Source organism: Zalophus californianus, chromosome 7 (assembly GCF_009762305.2).
Source record: "Zalophus californianus isolate mZalCal1 chromosome 7, mZalCal1.pri.v2, whole genome shotgun sequence".
NCBI lineage: Eukaryota > Metazoa > Chordata > Mammalia > Carnivora > Otariidae > Zalophus > Zalophus californianus.
Genome location: NC_045601.1, coordinates 60918911 through 60934766, shown reverse-complemented (window position 1 = coordinate 60934766; position 15856 = coordinate 60918911). Strand labels below are relative to the sequence as shown.

The following is a 15856-nucleotide window of genomic DNA, read 5'->3' as shown; positions in this document are numbered from 1 at the left end:
TTTCATCTTCAAATGAATTTTGGGCTATCCCAGCATCTGTCTATAATCTCACAGCAGTTTCAAAATTAGCAAATTCCCTATTTTCCCCCAGGAATGAATCTCTGAGACCATTTTACAGGTGGTGCTAGAAAAACTGAATCCCAATATACTGTGGGGGAGGGGGGTGCTGAGTGGAGAATTATTTGTTTAAGAAAGTATCTGAATTCAACCTGCTGTTATACAAAATAGACAAAAACCTGAGACAGTTCTCTCCCATTCACTCCCACACAGTTTTCTTCCAGAAGGGCATTGCCTCCTAATCTCTCACAGTCCTGCTACAGATATGTTCCTACGGTAAGAGTTATCCAGAGAAAACCTAGATTCCGTTAGCAGTATCCTCGAGCACCACCTCCAAGCTTCACCCACTTTTCTCCATTCTGAAAACTTTTCTAATGTTTCTTCTTTACACTAACCAGATCCTTCTTGGACAGGCAGTGTCTGCAATAGCTGGGAGCTTGTTAGAAATGCAGACTCTCAGACCCCACCCCAAAACTGCTAAATAAGAATTTGCTTTCTGGGAATCCTGGGTGGCTCGGTTAGGCGACTGCCTTTGGCTCAGGTCATGATCCCGGGGTCCTGGGATTAAGTCCCACATCTGGCTCCCTGCTCAGCGGGAAGCCTGCTTCTCCTTCTTCCACTCCCCCTGCTGTGCTCTCTTTCTCTCTCTCTCTCCCTCTCTCTCTCTGTCGAATAAATAAATAAAATCTTAAAAAAAAAAAGAGTTCAGTTTTTATCAGGACTTCCACGTGATTTCCCTGCACATAAAACTTTGAGAAGCTTGTGCTACATTACATTCTCTCTATTCCTAAACCCACTTGGTCCTCCTGAGTTGTCTCTACTAGCATCACTGAAGGTTTTCTTAGTGATCTTGTCCCGATTTTAGTCTCAAGTAGTTCCCTCTCTGCCCTATCTCTCATGGTATATGAAGCTGTGTGTAGGAAGACATTACTTGCTTCTTTTGGCTCTTGTGCTTTTCATTATCCAAGCCTACCTAGGTTTGCCCTGTCTGGTTCCTTACACTCGCAGCTGGACAAAAACCAATTAACTGCTTGTCTACTCTATGCTGGATCCTGTGCCCAGTGCTATAGTCACAAAGGTAGGTGAGAGACAGGCCCTGTCCTCCAGGAGATGCAGTCTAAACAGGGAGAGCTAGACTCTCTCTTCTCATTCACCCCAACAGTAGGTTCTGCTGCGAGCTCTCCAAGGACTCCAATACTTGAGAAAAGGGCTTCAATCGGCCAAAATGGAGTAAAAATGTCAACAAATTATAGTTATTAGAGGTAAAATCAAATCTCATTGTTAATTATCTCTCCTTTCTGTATTTGGATTAGGTGGTCAATGCCCAAAGCACAAAGACACCAAACACCATTTTCCGTCCACTACACTTTCCTGTTTCTTCCTAATAAAACACTTGCCAATGCACACAAGACTCATCTGACATCTTTATCAAAGCAATGGTAGGGAAGCAATTGCACACCTTAAAGTCCTTGGGTCAGATCTATCTCTTAGCCTGCTTTCACCAGTATGATCACCCAAAGTGTGAACATATGTGAGAGACTAAAGACAGCTGCAAATTCTTCATAACTCCCTCCATAAACGTGTCATTTATTAACCTTTCCCTGCCTCTAGACTGTGGCCCTGTGACTTTCTAATGAAGAGACATGACACTATGACACAAGACACATGACACTGAGCCTGGAGAAAGCCTGGGAACTCCCATCTTTGCTCTTTCAGGATCCCTGAGTCACCATGTAGGTAATCTGACTATCCTGGTGGAGAAACTCCGTGAACTGGGGAGGCTCTGAGACTATAGAGAGGGAGGCAGGCTCAGCCCTCCCAGGATCCGAGTCCAGCCTCAGATGACCCAGTTCCATTTACCATCTGACTCTGGTCATGTGAGAGACGCTGAGTGACACAAGCAGAACTGCTCGGCCGAGTCCAGTCAACCTACAGAACCAAATGAGAGCTAATAAATTGGCCTTTGTTTTAAGCTACTGAATTTGGGGGGAAGGTTGTTACACAACAATAAGTAACCGAAACAATGTACTTCTGGTAAATCAGGAAGGGTCTTGGAATCCCAAGATGCTAGCCCTATCTGTTAGAAATCTGCCTCATGTGACAGAAAATAAGCAACACGGCCCTGTGACCAACCAGCGGCCAACTGATGTTTCACCTGTGGTCCCACTGCATTTGGAAAAAACATGAATATCCACCTAAAAGAGGAGGATTGATAAAGGCAAGGAAGTCAGGGTCCAGCTATACTTCCTTCAAAGTGAGGTGATGACTGTTTTCAGGTATGACCAACTAAACTCTCAAGCAGCAGAGATAACCTACCACCTTCCCCAGAAAACTATAAACTTCGTCGTTTTCCTTAAGGTCTAAACTCCCAACCACATCACCTTGCTGAAGAGAAAGAAAGGCTCTGCTAAGAACTGGCCAGTCTTCTTGTAGAAATGCTAATTTCTTATCAGGGCTCATGCGTGAGGAATGTCTACAGATGTCTGCAGGGAAAAGGGTTGGATCTCCCAGAATCAAAAAGCCCCAGCAACTTTTTCCTGACCAAGCGTGCTCAGCCCTCAGGTTGTCATCATCCACTCATTTTCCCGATGCTGATGGGAAGCAATGCTCCCAAGGCCTGACTCACTATACAACCACTGATCACGAGGCCTCAGAGAGCAGTGGGGTGAGGGCAGAGCAGAGGACAATCCGAGGCTGACAGACCCGAGATGCTGGCTAAAGAAACCAGCCATGTGCGGCCCATCGGCATCGCGCCATCCACAGAAGAGAAGAGAGCAAGTGGTGAAAGAGAAAGCTCTACAAGAGGCCTGGGATGTCCCAGCATCGATCTCACATGAGTCACATGGAGAATCAGTGGGGATGGTTTAACTGAATTATTGGCTGTAAAATAGTCAGCACCTAATGTATGGTTGGCAATGCCCTGGGAAAAGACACATAGAAAAACCTACATCAAGATATAATCGACTAAAATTAGGGGAGTAATTAAAGTAATTAGGGCATATTTATATGAAACTTAATGTTGCCATTACAAATTACGTGGAGGCAGAATATTGACGGCCTGGTAAATGCTCACATGCCTGCCCAGCTGGGCGATCCTGGAGGCGTTACTCCGCCTTCTTCGCCTCTGCCTCTTCATCTACTAAGTGAGACACCACCACCATGTTTCATTCATTTTACTATGCATGTTTTCTCAAATTTTAACATCTCTGAAAAAAAAAAAAAACAAATCATCGCTTACAGTGATTCACAATTAGTAGGTAGTGTTTTTTCTTTCTTAGTGTACATAAAATGATGGTGCATTTAGAACTCGTGGCATCTTAGACGTGACGGAGAGGTAGGACCTACTGCGTTAGGCTGTCGAGAGGATTAAAGTAACTAATATTGATCAAAATGTAAAACTGCCTTGCACGGGGCAAGTGCTGGGGGAAATGTTAGTTATGGTAACTGTTACCAAATGGGAGCTTTTTTGCAGTTAAGTACCCACCTCGACAGAACAGTCAACTGTCTGCTAGAGAGGGGTGAGCAACACGGACAGGTGATCCCAACCAAAACAAGTCTACGCCTCTTCATTTTGCTGCCCAGACTTCACATTGCCCACCCTGTCTCCTCCACAAGGGCAGGGCTCCTCAACTCTGCTTGCACAGAGGAATCACCTGGGGAGCTTTTTTTTTTTTAAGATTTTATTTATTTATTCGAGAGGCAGAGAATGAGAGATAGAGAGCACGAGAGGGAAGAGTGTCAGAGGGAGAAGCAGACTCCCTGCCGAGCAGGGAGCCCGATGTGGGACTCGATCCCGGGACTCCAGGATCATGACCTGAGCCGAAGGCAGTCACTTAACCAACTGAGCCACCCAGGCGCCCCCCCCCCCTTTTTTTAAGATTTTATTTATTTATTTGAGAGAGAGAGAGAAGAGCCTAAGCTGGTGGGAGGGGCAGAGGGAGCAGGAGAGACAGAATCTCAAGCAGATTCCATGCTGAGCACTGAGCCCAATGCAGGGCTCCATCAATCTCACAACCCTGAGATCATGACCTGAGCCCAAACCAAGAATTGGATGCCTAACCGACTGAGCCACCCAGGCACCCCTTGGGAAGTTTTTTTTTTTAAATGCCAGTGTCTATGACATCACCTCCGCCCCCCCCCCCCCCACACACACACAGACTTCCACTGGCCGGGGATAAGACCCTGGCATTGGGGTTTTTTTAAAAGCTCTCTAGGTGATTCTGATGTGCACCCAAATGGAAAACCACTGCATTAAATTACAAGGTCTTTGAGACAAAAGACCTTTCTAGGAAGAAGATGAATGGAGCACCACAGTTAGGGTCCTGGAGTCAGCCACACATGGGTTCAAATTCCTGCTCCTCCCTCTGACTGGCTAAGTGACAAACTGCTTAACTTCTCACAGCCTCAATCTCTTCATCTAGAAATTGGGAGGAATACCTACTTCATAGGGTTTTTCAGGAGATTCATTAAATATCATGATAACAGCTGAGCACACACATTTAATAAATCAGTTTTTGTTATTAGTGTCATTTGAGCATCGCCGAGGGCTGCTTAATAAATATTTGTTGGTTCGGATTTGGAGAACACAGAAAGCCCCTCTTGTGGGAAAGAAGGGCAGAGAGAAGGAGGTAATCAAAGGATGCCGGGTGAGGGCCATCTCACAACTGAGCCTAAGCCTATCTGAACCTCACACTGTGGGCACACAGGAGTAAACACTCTCCATTCACCAACAGGGCAGCATGCCTCATGACGACCAATGAGGGAAAGTCCTCTGCCCAGGAGACATCTCTACCTGTTTGGTCTCCAATGTGTGCAAACTGGCAACCAAGCAGCATCTGATAATTTGGGCAAAGGCACAATCTGAGGAATCTTTCAGAACAAGGAGGTTGAAACAAGAAAATAAATCCTGAATGCAGGTCTGTGATGATCCTTTCCTCAGGAATAAATCAGAAAACAGAGCGGAGAGGAAGGCCTGGTCCCCACGGGCCTCCCCATCCTGCCTGCCTGGGCCAGGACACCACCACCCGGGACTTGCCACACTCCAGCGATAAGCTGTACTAACAAGGGTACACGAGAAATGTGCAAAAGCTGCGCAGGGAAATGAAACCTGGGCCCCATTCCGCCCATCAGCATCAGATTTTTATTTCTTGACTACACAGAAGCTCTGCGGAAGAGAAACCAAACTAGAATGGAAATCATTTGCTGCCCTCTTGTGGGTGACTCGGTATCCTTCCCCTCTGCTTTGCAAGACACAGAGACATGTAAAGGGGGGGGCAGAGGGTGAGGGATACACATGATGTCCAGAAACCCTGCTCATCTCTGCAAAGGACCCGGAAAAACTGCACGTCTGCCTGGTCCCAACCATCCTGTGTGCCAGGAAATCGGTCTAGTTCTGGCCCCTGCCCGGAGTACTCAAAGGAAGTCTGGGTCTATCCTTAGCCTTGGAAGGGGAAGGAGGAGAAACAATAAGAGGTCTGACTTGTCATGGTTATCATTTTCCTATGGTGCAAATCTGGATCCGGGCTCTTGGTCTAACCCTGGATCAGTTAAGGGGGTTGGGGGGTGGGCACAGATAGCAGGATGAGGTATTCCGGAACCAATTCTGAGAGTTACATCTTCTCTAGAGTAGCTGAGATCCGGGGCTTAGGCCTGTCATCAAATCCTGACCCACATCAACCAAACCAGGCTCCAGGGAGCTGGAGGGAAGGTGAACTCACACGGAGTAGCCTGGGCAGGAACCAGATGTTATGCCCCCCCCCACTGCAGCCCGAGGCTCATCCCTAGTGGGCCAAACCAGACTTTAGCCCTTCAGGAGCGAAAAGGATTTTGTTTTTGTTTTTAGGAATGTTGAAAGATATCCTCCCTGGTTTGGAATATATCCAAAATGTGTGTTGAAGTCACAGTCTCTCTGGAGACTACCCCATGCTAATGAAAGATTAAAGATTTCCCTGTTAGCCACCACGTAATTTGCAACTTAACTAGTGACAGATAAATGAACCGGAATGGATTTTTTTAATTATTACATTCTTAATATATACATGAAATTTCAGAAATCTTACAGAAATGCAACAGGCATATTCTAGCAATCTAAGGAAAGAGGGGAGTCTTAATAAAACAGTACTTTATTTACTATTATCTTTTTATTGATATGTCACAATGCAGTGGCTCCTAACACTAGGACTGGAACAATCCTTCTGATCGCAGGGGTATGCACATTAGAAAAGTCTGTTTTATGAGCATCCTCCATCCCCAGATCACCATTGTTTTCATTGTACAGCTAGTCCATGCAGAAAGCAATGAAATTTATTTTTTTCGTATTTGGTTGACTGCCCTAGAATTGCATAAATACAGCTTCATATTAACGACTTCTCCGTTTGAGGAATCAGAAAACATATATCTAATTGCATCACTCACCTATCTAGAACCTCTCATGGCCCCACAGTGTTCTAAAGCTCTAAAGCTGTCCAACATGGTAGCCACTAGCTGTGCATGTCTATTTAAATTTACACTGTAATTCATTAAAATTAAAGACCTTCCATTGCACTAGTCGCATTTCAAGTGCTCAGTAGCTACCTATGGATACCATATTGGACAGCGCAAATATCAAACATGTCCAAGATCACAGAAAGTGCTCTTGAATGGCATTTTTCTACAGGATGGCTAAAACCTTTCACAAAGTAAACAAGGCTCTTAACACCCTGGTCCTATCTGCCTTCTTACTCTCCTCCCTGGCCTCTCTCTCCCAACTGCCCCACTAACATGGCCCCCTAACCCACCACTTATGCTGATCTCCCTGGGACATCTCCCCTGTACTTTCCACCTGCACTCCCTAGTGAATTACTACTCAACCTTTAAGACTCAGGTTCAGTATCAGCTCCTCCTTGCAGTTTCCCATGATCCACTCTCCTCCTCCCCACAACTACACAGTTAATTGGCCTTGTGTGACTAATTCCATAACTGTTTATTATTTTTATAAAATATTTTTCACTTGTTAATTGTTCCTAATAGTATATTTTACTGATATATACTATAATTATAAAATAATTTCTTATCTACTGATAATTTTATCTTTAAAAGTTTTATAAAATAATTATTTTAACAATAAATGTGAACTTTGATCCCATCTTAGTTTGAAATATAGTTCTCAAAAAACACCTTCTCTGTCTTCAGGGCCAGGGTGATCTGGAAGAATGAGGATCGAACCGGGGAACAAGAAACCTGGGTCAGAACCTCAGGAGAAGCCCTGACTACCTGTGTGATCCTAGACAAGGCACCTGACTGCTCAGTTTTCTCATGTTTCAAATGCAGATTTTGGCCTGATGATCTCTGAGAACTCAGTCCTTCCAGGACCTGTGTCTAAGAAGAGAGCCAGTGGGGAAATGGTGGACAACACAGGGCAGTGAAATAGGGGGGTCAGAACCTTCCAGTCTTCATTGTGAAACTTTTGAAAACAAAATCTAAATTTCTGCTATTCTGAACACATCCATACCAAGCTGGATAACTCCAAGGACTACTGCCTCATCTGCACCCCCAGAGCCACCAGATTCTCAGAGCCATGTCAAGAGTCATCACCTGCCAGCAATCTATCTAGGGCAGAGCTCCCAGACTGGCTTTGTTTGTGATTCACTTGCAAACACCAGAATTATCAGGGATATGGAAAGGGATATGGAAGTCAGGGGCCCAGGAGTGGAGTCCGATGGCTCTGTGTACATGTAACAAAACTTTGTACCTCTGACTACATGATTCAGAGCAAAGTGAGACAACCAAGACTGGGGAAAGCAGGAACCAAGACAGTGCCAGGGACCTCAGTGGCACCCAAATGGGATCAATCAGATTTTTTTCACCAAGAATCTTGAAAGGTAGAATGAAAAAACCCAGACATTAGGAGTCCCCAGTCTCTAGAAGACATATGAGTAAACCCGTAGAATTGCCCAGTCTGAGATTTGCTCATCCCATTCTTCCTCTAGCTCTGTGAGACATAAGAGTTTTCCCGAAGATTTATTTATTTTTTTAGAGGAGGGGAGAGGGGAAGAGGGAGAGAGAGAGAGAGAGAGAATCTCAAGCAGACTCCCTGCTGAGTGTGGAGCCCAACGTGGGGCTCGATCTCGCGACCCTAAGATCATGACCTGAGCTGAAACCAAGAGATGGATGCTCAACTGACTGAGCCACCCAGGGGCCCCAAGGGTTTTTCTAATTGATTTCTATTGCTTGTAACCAAATGAACCTTAACTGATACAAGCAAAGGAGTACTCCATTCCACTCCACAGCAAGTGACTCTGTCACAACATCCTATCTGGCAGATATCACTGTGACAGTATGGGCACTTAGTTGTAGTTAAAATAAATTTACACCTTGATCGAAGTTGGCTGCTCACCAGGAGGAAGCTGCTGGTGCACTGTAAAATGCAAGAATGGGGACAAAAACTACCAACCCAGAAAGAACCCAGGTTGCTGGGGAAAATGGTACAAAACCAAAATGATCAGATTTTATGGGAACAGCGATTAAGACATAATGTTATAATCATCTACATAATCAAATACGAGAAGCGGGAAAAATCTGGCTTTTTGGCAGTGTAAATGGAGGAGACGTAAGGGTTTCAGCTGAGTCTAATCTCCCGATAAGCTAAAATGATGAGCACTAATAAACTGATCAAATTTCCAGATCTTGATAGGTAATAATGACACTGCAGCTTGTGTGGATTGAATATTATTTGAAGTATGGTGTGTATATCTGTTGTCATTCTATAAGGATGACACTGTTTAGAGATCACCAAGGGGAGGGCTCAAAGAGAGGTGGGTAAGCCATGTGACATGAGGAATCATTAACAGAATCAGGGACGTTTGGTTTACAAAAGAAAAGGCTTAAGAGAGTCCAGTTGCTTCATCACATATTTAAAGAACAAGCACATGAAAGAAAACCTTCATTGAAACTCAGCAGATGGAAGTAGAAACAGTGGAAGAAAATTGGAGGGAGGCAGAAGTTAACCTAAAAAATAGCTTGCTATCACAATTTTCCAACAATATAATAAGCACCTAACCAAGAAGTAGACTACCCTCCCTAGAAATATACTCAAACAAGCTAACTGTTTCCGGGTATTTTAGAAAGTGCTTCCGCGTTGGATGGATGAGTGGCATAGAGGACATCCCAGTCCCTTTCAAGACGAAGACGTGGTACTTCCTGGGCAGATCCTCTCACTCACTGTCTGGGTGATTCGAGAGAGTACGTTAATTCCTCTTGGGCTTTTCAGCCTCATCTGTAAGAAGGAGACTAAATTAGATGGTCTCAAGGTCCCTCAAATTGCAAAACGCTATGACTCACAACAGAGAGGGAACAGAATGGCGGAGGAGGGAGGGTAGGCTCACAGAGTAGGAAAGAGGAGGGAGAGAGAAAGGAGGCTGGCTGCCTTTAGCGGAAAGAGAGGCTGATCTTGTAACTGGAGAAAAGAGAAGGAATCAAAAGGAAGAAAGAGAAAGATGGAAAGAAAATGGAGGGGTTCTGCCCTTCCCCAGCCCCTCCTAAGCCTATTCAATAGCTCCATCTCCACCTTCTTTATTGTTCAGCTATTTTGATAAATTTCAGCTGTCATTAACGTAGAACATGTGGTTAATACCATAGTTTTAACTTGCAATTCAATTTTATTACTGAAGGCGTCTTTTTTTTTCCAAACAAGGATTTCTCTGAGACCCATTGCATTTTCCTTTTATATTCATCACTTATTATAGGTTTCCAGGAGCCCCTGAATTTCCCATTTATGCTGATGTTCCCATTTGGTATGCTGAAGGTACTTCATTGCCATTCGTTATGAATGAGCTACAACAGGATTGCAACAGCGCTCAGCAAACAGCTCCTGACTTTCAGGTGTCATTACATGCAAGTTAAACTAAATGGATGAATTTTTAGCAGGAATAATGTAGTTCATGTTGACATTATTCACAGCTTTCCCAAGAAGACAGGTATTAATCAGACAACACTCGTGTAGGTCTCAGTATATAAATATTTGGGCGTCTGACTAAACAGTGCCCTAACCTTTAAAAGGCATATAGACCTTATGCTTTAAATAGGATCATCAGTATAAAGGGCAATTTAGGACAAACAAAAGGAAGAATTTCTTTGCACAGGAGTATGGATGTATATGGAACCCATTATCTCAAGAGTTTAAACAGCATACAAATAAAAATAAGTCCCCAAGAAGCATCTCGATAAGTCAGTAATCACAAAGTTCTGTGAATTCTTCCTCCAAAATCATTCATGCATCTGTCTCATTCCTTCTACTTCCATTGTCTTTACATTGGACAACATACATATACTGAAGCCTCAAAGGAAATTTTAAAAAATATAGAAACTCAGGTGTTGTTTCTGGAAGTTTATAATCTAGAATGTGGGATGTGATATACAACAAGAGATGAATAGGAAAGCATGTAGGCACATGCTAGGTGCTCAATGAACAGATGAGTACTTCAGAAAATAAGAAGGGACCATTTCTCAGAGCAGGAGGATTTCCTGAAGAAGGATGAATTTAATATGCACGGAATGGGAATGGATAAGCCATCAGGATGGAAACTCTATGAACTAAGACATGAAGGTAGCCTAGGGTAGACACCATTTTGAATAACTCAACTTTCTGGGTGAAGAACAGAGTTTACCTAAACAAGCTTCACAGAGGCGAGCAGGAAGATAAGAATTTAGGAACCGGATATCAGAAGCCCTTGACAAGTAGGTTAAAGAGTTGAGACTACTCTGTAGAGGGTGAGGAATCATCAAAGCAAGAAGTTCTGACAAGAAGCAATAAGGATCCAAGGTGAGAGCAACAATGTGAATAGAAAGGAAGGAACAAATTTAGAAGACACTCTGCTCTTCCCTTCTGCTCTGCCCACTGCTGCAGGATTCATCCTTATCATCTTGCTGGTCTTCCACCTGAAAGTCCTCAGTGCATCCCACACAAGTCCAAACTCCTCCTTTTGGCCTCTGCCATGCTCTTCTAGTGTCTTGCACAGACCTAGTTACAAACTCACTTGCCACTTACAACAGGACCCCTCCACTGCATTCAAGCAGTCGGGGGGCACAACTATAGCACCCACAGAGTAGCCACACTTTCAAAGCATAGATTTCTACTATTTGTATAAGCCTTAGATTAACCCAAATCTTATACATAGGCAGAATCAAAACATAAATCATTATAACTTCCCTGAATCACAATTCAGGAATAAACCTTTATGAACAATTTACCCTTCATTTTTGGCTTTAGATGAGAAATTTTAATAACTAATCTTTCCCTGGGCACTCGGGTGGCTCCGTCGGTTAAGTGTCTGACTCTTGATTTCTGCTCAGGTCATGATCTCAGGGTCATGAGATCGAGTCCCATGTCAGCCTCCGTGCTGGGCGTGGAGCTTGCTTAAGATTCTCTCTCTCCCTCTGCCCATCTCCCTCCTCTCTCCCTCTAAAAAGGACAAAAACAAAAACAAAACAAAACAAAACGACTAACCTGTCCCATCAAATTCCACTAGCTTTCCATAAGGTCAAGGCCTCCTACTAGTCAATCTCCAAGCCAAGTCCACTGACAGTCATCTTACCCACTTGCCAGATATCTTTTCACATCTACATAGTTTATATTCCCATATAAAAAAAAATGACCTTATTTAGCCCCTCCAAATCCCAGGACAGAACAGAGCACAAGGTGAGCCATGATTATCCATTGACTGATTGATTATATAATTGATTTTTATATGTGGATGTTAGTTGCATTCTAGGTTACTAAAAGAAAAGGATATTTGGAAATATTCCTACACGCCAAGGGGATAGCTTCAGAGTACCTCAAGATCTGAGGGCAAGATCAACCAGTTCACTGGACTAACAAAATATTTCATTCTCTTATTTTGCAATGATAAAGGAAGAAATAGAAGCCCATGAGAAGGAACAGGAAAGGTGCAGTTGCTTGGAGCAGAGCCACTGTGGTAAGAGCCTCCCAAATCTAGCCTGAGAAAAGACACCAAAGTCCTGCCCATTTAGGTGAGGACATCATTGGCTCTCCAGACTTATGACTATCAAACCCACATAAGAATTATTTGGTTCTCTTTCACATGCATATGCTACATTTTACAGGACGTAAAACTGGGAGTGTATTCTCACCTTCTACTGAGTCCCCAGAACAATAGGCTCCAAAGAATGAATCCCACTCTGCAGCAGGGTCTCTAAACACTGAAGCAGGTCTAGCAGAGGTGGGAGAAGAGTGAGGGTAGTTTCCAATCACCTCAAACTTAGTGAACAGGGTTTGGTAGAGAGCTCAACATTTTAGTGCCAAGGACTATATTTTAGCATTAAAAGACACAGAGATAATGGCACCATCTTAAAGGCACTTTGCCCAAGAGGACTTGTGGGAAGGTGGTAGAATTCCAACCAAGGGGAAATGGCAGAGTCATAAAGGATCAGCTAGGGAGATGCATTTGCCTGTGTCATGGGAACTGCCAGATGAAAGATCCCTAGTACTAGGGAGGTCTCCAAAGGTTCTGTGAAGGTGCCCCCCACAGAGTCATCTTTAAACATCTACATATAGGGGCACCTGGGTGGCTCAGTCGGTTAAGTGTCTGCCTTTGGCTCGGGTCATGATCCCAGGGTCCTGGGATCGAGCCACCGGGGGGCCTTCTTCTCCTTCTCCCTCTGCTACTCCCCCTGCTTGTGCTCTCTCTCTCACATACACACACATTCTCTCTCTCTCTCAAATAAAGAAATAAATAAGATCTTTTTAAAAATCTACAAATATCTACAACCATTTTGGTGGCACTCAAGTTAGACATGTTTTCCTCTGCTCTAAGCCCGGGACGGTCAGAAGTCACAGCTAGCCAATGCGTGTATGAAGTGGGGAAGGGGTAAGGAGGTAGAGGTTGACAGAAGACATAAAATAAAGGTCCCATGCCCTTCTGATGGAGACTCACACAAAGCAAGGGAGCAACTTCCCTGTTGAATGCAATTCAGAATTTTGATTATTACACGACTACCCATATTCATAACAGAACTGTACCTGTTCTGAGAGACTAAAGAGATCCCCAACTTTTCACTACCCGAAAGTAAGCAGATAAACAATGAGGCTTGCCTAAAATTTCATCCAATATTAGGGAGAAAACTAGCCCTACAGAGACTGACTTTGAAGGGGCAATTTAAAAACCAATAATAATAAGTTGTTTATAATCATATCTGACATGTCTGCTTTTAAAGTACTAGTTGTGGGGCACTTGGGTGGCTCAGTCAGTTAAGCGTCTGCCTTCGAGTCAGGTCATGATCCCAGCGTCCTGGGATCAAACCCCGTATCAGGCTCCCTCCTCAGTGGGGGGTCTGCTTCTCCCTCTCCCTCCTCCCTGCTTGTGCTCTCTCTTTCTCTCTCTCAAATAAATAAATAAATCATATATATATATATATGTATATAAATGTTAAGGTACTGGTTGCATATATAAGACTGTATAGGAAAGAAACCTCACAACAATAGCATGAGCTCAAATTCCTCATATCAGGGAAGAGTTGAAGTAGGAGGAGGAAAAAGTAAAAAAAGAAGTCTTATCTCCTACCTACCAGGAATTTCTCCCTCTATTTTTGTGTGCAGAGATCAGGCTAAATCCATACATGCCAACACTCAAGCAAAGAAAGTATCACTAAATCACTCTGCTTTCTATAGGATGCAAAAACTGATAGCTAAAAGGAATAACCTTCCAAGGCTCCCAAAGAAAGCCATACACAATTTTAATGGATGTAGTCTCATTCGTAAGTTAAATACACTGTAATACACAGAAACAGTATAAAACCAAGAAATGGTCAATGTTCCTCACACTAGAGGCTCCAACACAAGGATTTGTGGGGCAGCATAAGACAGCAGTGGTGGAGAAAAATGCAGTGCCAACCATGGGCAGGATTTGGGATTCAGACCCATGGTCTGTGTGTGTCAAGGATATGGGAGCTATTTGAATTACGGGGCTATAACTCCATCGAGAGAGCCTGAGGACTGCATAAAACCACTTGAGCCTACAAAAATTACTACCCCATATTTCAGTCACCTGTGGTTTGTTCTATGAGTAATTTACTGTCTGCCTCTGCCCAGTATATCATGTCAAACTTCAAACTTTGGAGATCTCTTTGCAATTTGATCTTTTACTGGAGAATCTGTCCATCCCTGTAAGCAATCTTTATTGAGCATTTACTACATGAACTATGCTGTGGGAGAAGGGAATTATGCGGTTTCTTTCGGAACCCTAAACCCCTGAAGTTATCTGACACCAGAAATCAGACATCCTACAGCCAGCGAGAGAGCCCTGCCTGAGGAATAAATACCCCACAACGAGCAAAGCAAATGCTTGATGAGGGTGCAGCTACACATGTTTGTGGGTGGGGTTCCCACAGTGTTCCATCCGAAGAGTTTCCCGAAGCTAATATGCGCTCCTAGGAAAAGCTGCAGCACAGTGACTTGTAGAAGCTGCTTTTAAGGGGAAAGCAGATGCTAAGACATAAGGTACATGCACCCAATCAGCCCACACCACCTGCCACCAAGCAGCTGCTGGAAAGCCTTGTCCTTCCCCACCACAAATGTGTTCCATGTCCATTTTAGCCCTTTAAAGACAGCTTTTTGCCTCCTGTATCCCTTCAGTGCTGACAGTGGAGACGGGGTCCTTGACAGTGGGGGTCACCTCAGAAAGATGAGGCTCCAGCAGTACCTTACACTTATCACAGCTCAGAACACGTGGTCTCTGGACCACCATTCTTAAACATCCAATCTTCTGAAAGTCTTTTTTAACCAAAGAAAGACACATTTTCTCCTTTCTGTTTCAGAGAGAGGGCACATCCGGAAGTGTGACGAGTTGGAAAGGTAAGTTACCGTCAGTATAGCAAAAGCAGGAGGACAGTAGAGAGAGGCACGGATGGGTCCCTCTCTCGCATTCTTGCGCTGGAAGGATGCCCCCCACCATGGGCTCCAAGCCATCTTATTTGTCCCTCTCTTGTGGTATTTATCAGCATCTATCTTTTACCGGAGTTTTACGTCTTACCTGCCAGTGAGGGTAGAGTCGGTGTCTGATTAAAGAAATGAAAGAGAACACCTTTCTCTTTGGCTGTCTCTCCTTGTGGGAAGTCTGGTGAAAGGAAGGCATTCAGCTGAGAAAACAAAAAAATCAACTACAGTCAACCATTTGTTATCTATGTGAATAGAAGAGGGAAAAAATGCCGATAAAATTTGTTTTACAACAGCATCATCCCTTCGGTGGTGGAATGACAGGTAAAACAAAGTGGCAAATTCACAGTTTGGTAGCTCTGGGGTTTGGTGTGTGAGGACAGGAGGGCAGCGGTGGGAAATACGGCAAGTGAGGGAGGCAGGTTCCAGGGCACGGAAAGCCTTTCATGCCTGTACTTTATCCTGAAATCTACCGAAGCCACGTGGACACTTGCCGTTTTTGAGTAGCTTGGCAGTGCTCGCTTCGGCAGCACAAATACTAAAACTGGAATGATACAGAGAAGATTAGCATGGCCCCTGCGCAAGGATGACATGCAAATTCAGGAATAGCTTGGCAGCAAGGCGGAGAATGGGTTTGAGGGAGGCGGACCAGAAGGAAGGAGCCTGGAGAGAAGAGAGCAGCCCTAGAAGGTGAGGCTGAGCTGGGGAGGAGATGAATTCAAACTGGCTGCAGGAAGCAGAATCCACAGGACTGGGTGACCCCAAGGGTCTTGCTTACCTACTGAGAGGCTCAGAAACATGGGGGGAAAGGGGATTATCAGCTCACATCTGGACAGGTGGAGACACCCACAGGCAGCCTCCCACAGGCATAGG

The 15856-nt window shown here is 44.2% G+C and overlaps 1 non-coding gene across 1 annotated transcript; it reads left to right on the top strand.

Moving 5' to 3' along the window:
* Positions 1-15497: 15497 nt before the first annotated feature.
* LOC113928125 lies at positions 15498-15604 on the top strand. Its single transcript, XR_003521807.1, has one exon. It is a non-coding gene; the product is annotated as a U6 spliceosomal RNA (small nuclear RNA).
* The last annotated feature ends 252 nt before the right edge of the window (positions 15605-15856 follow it).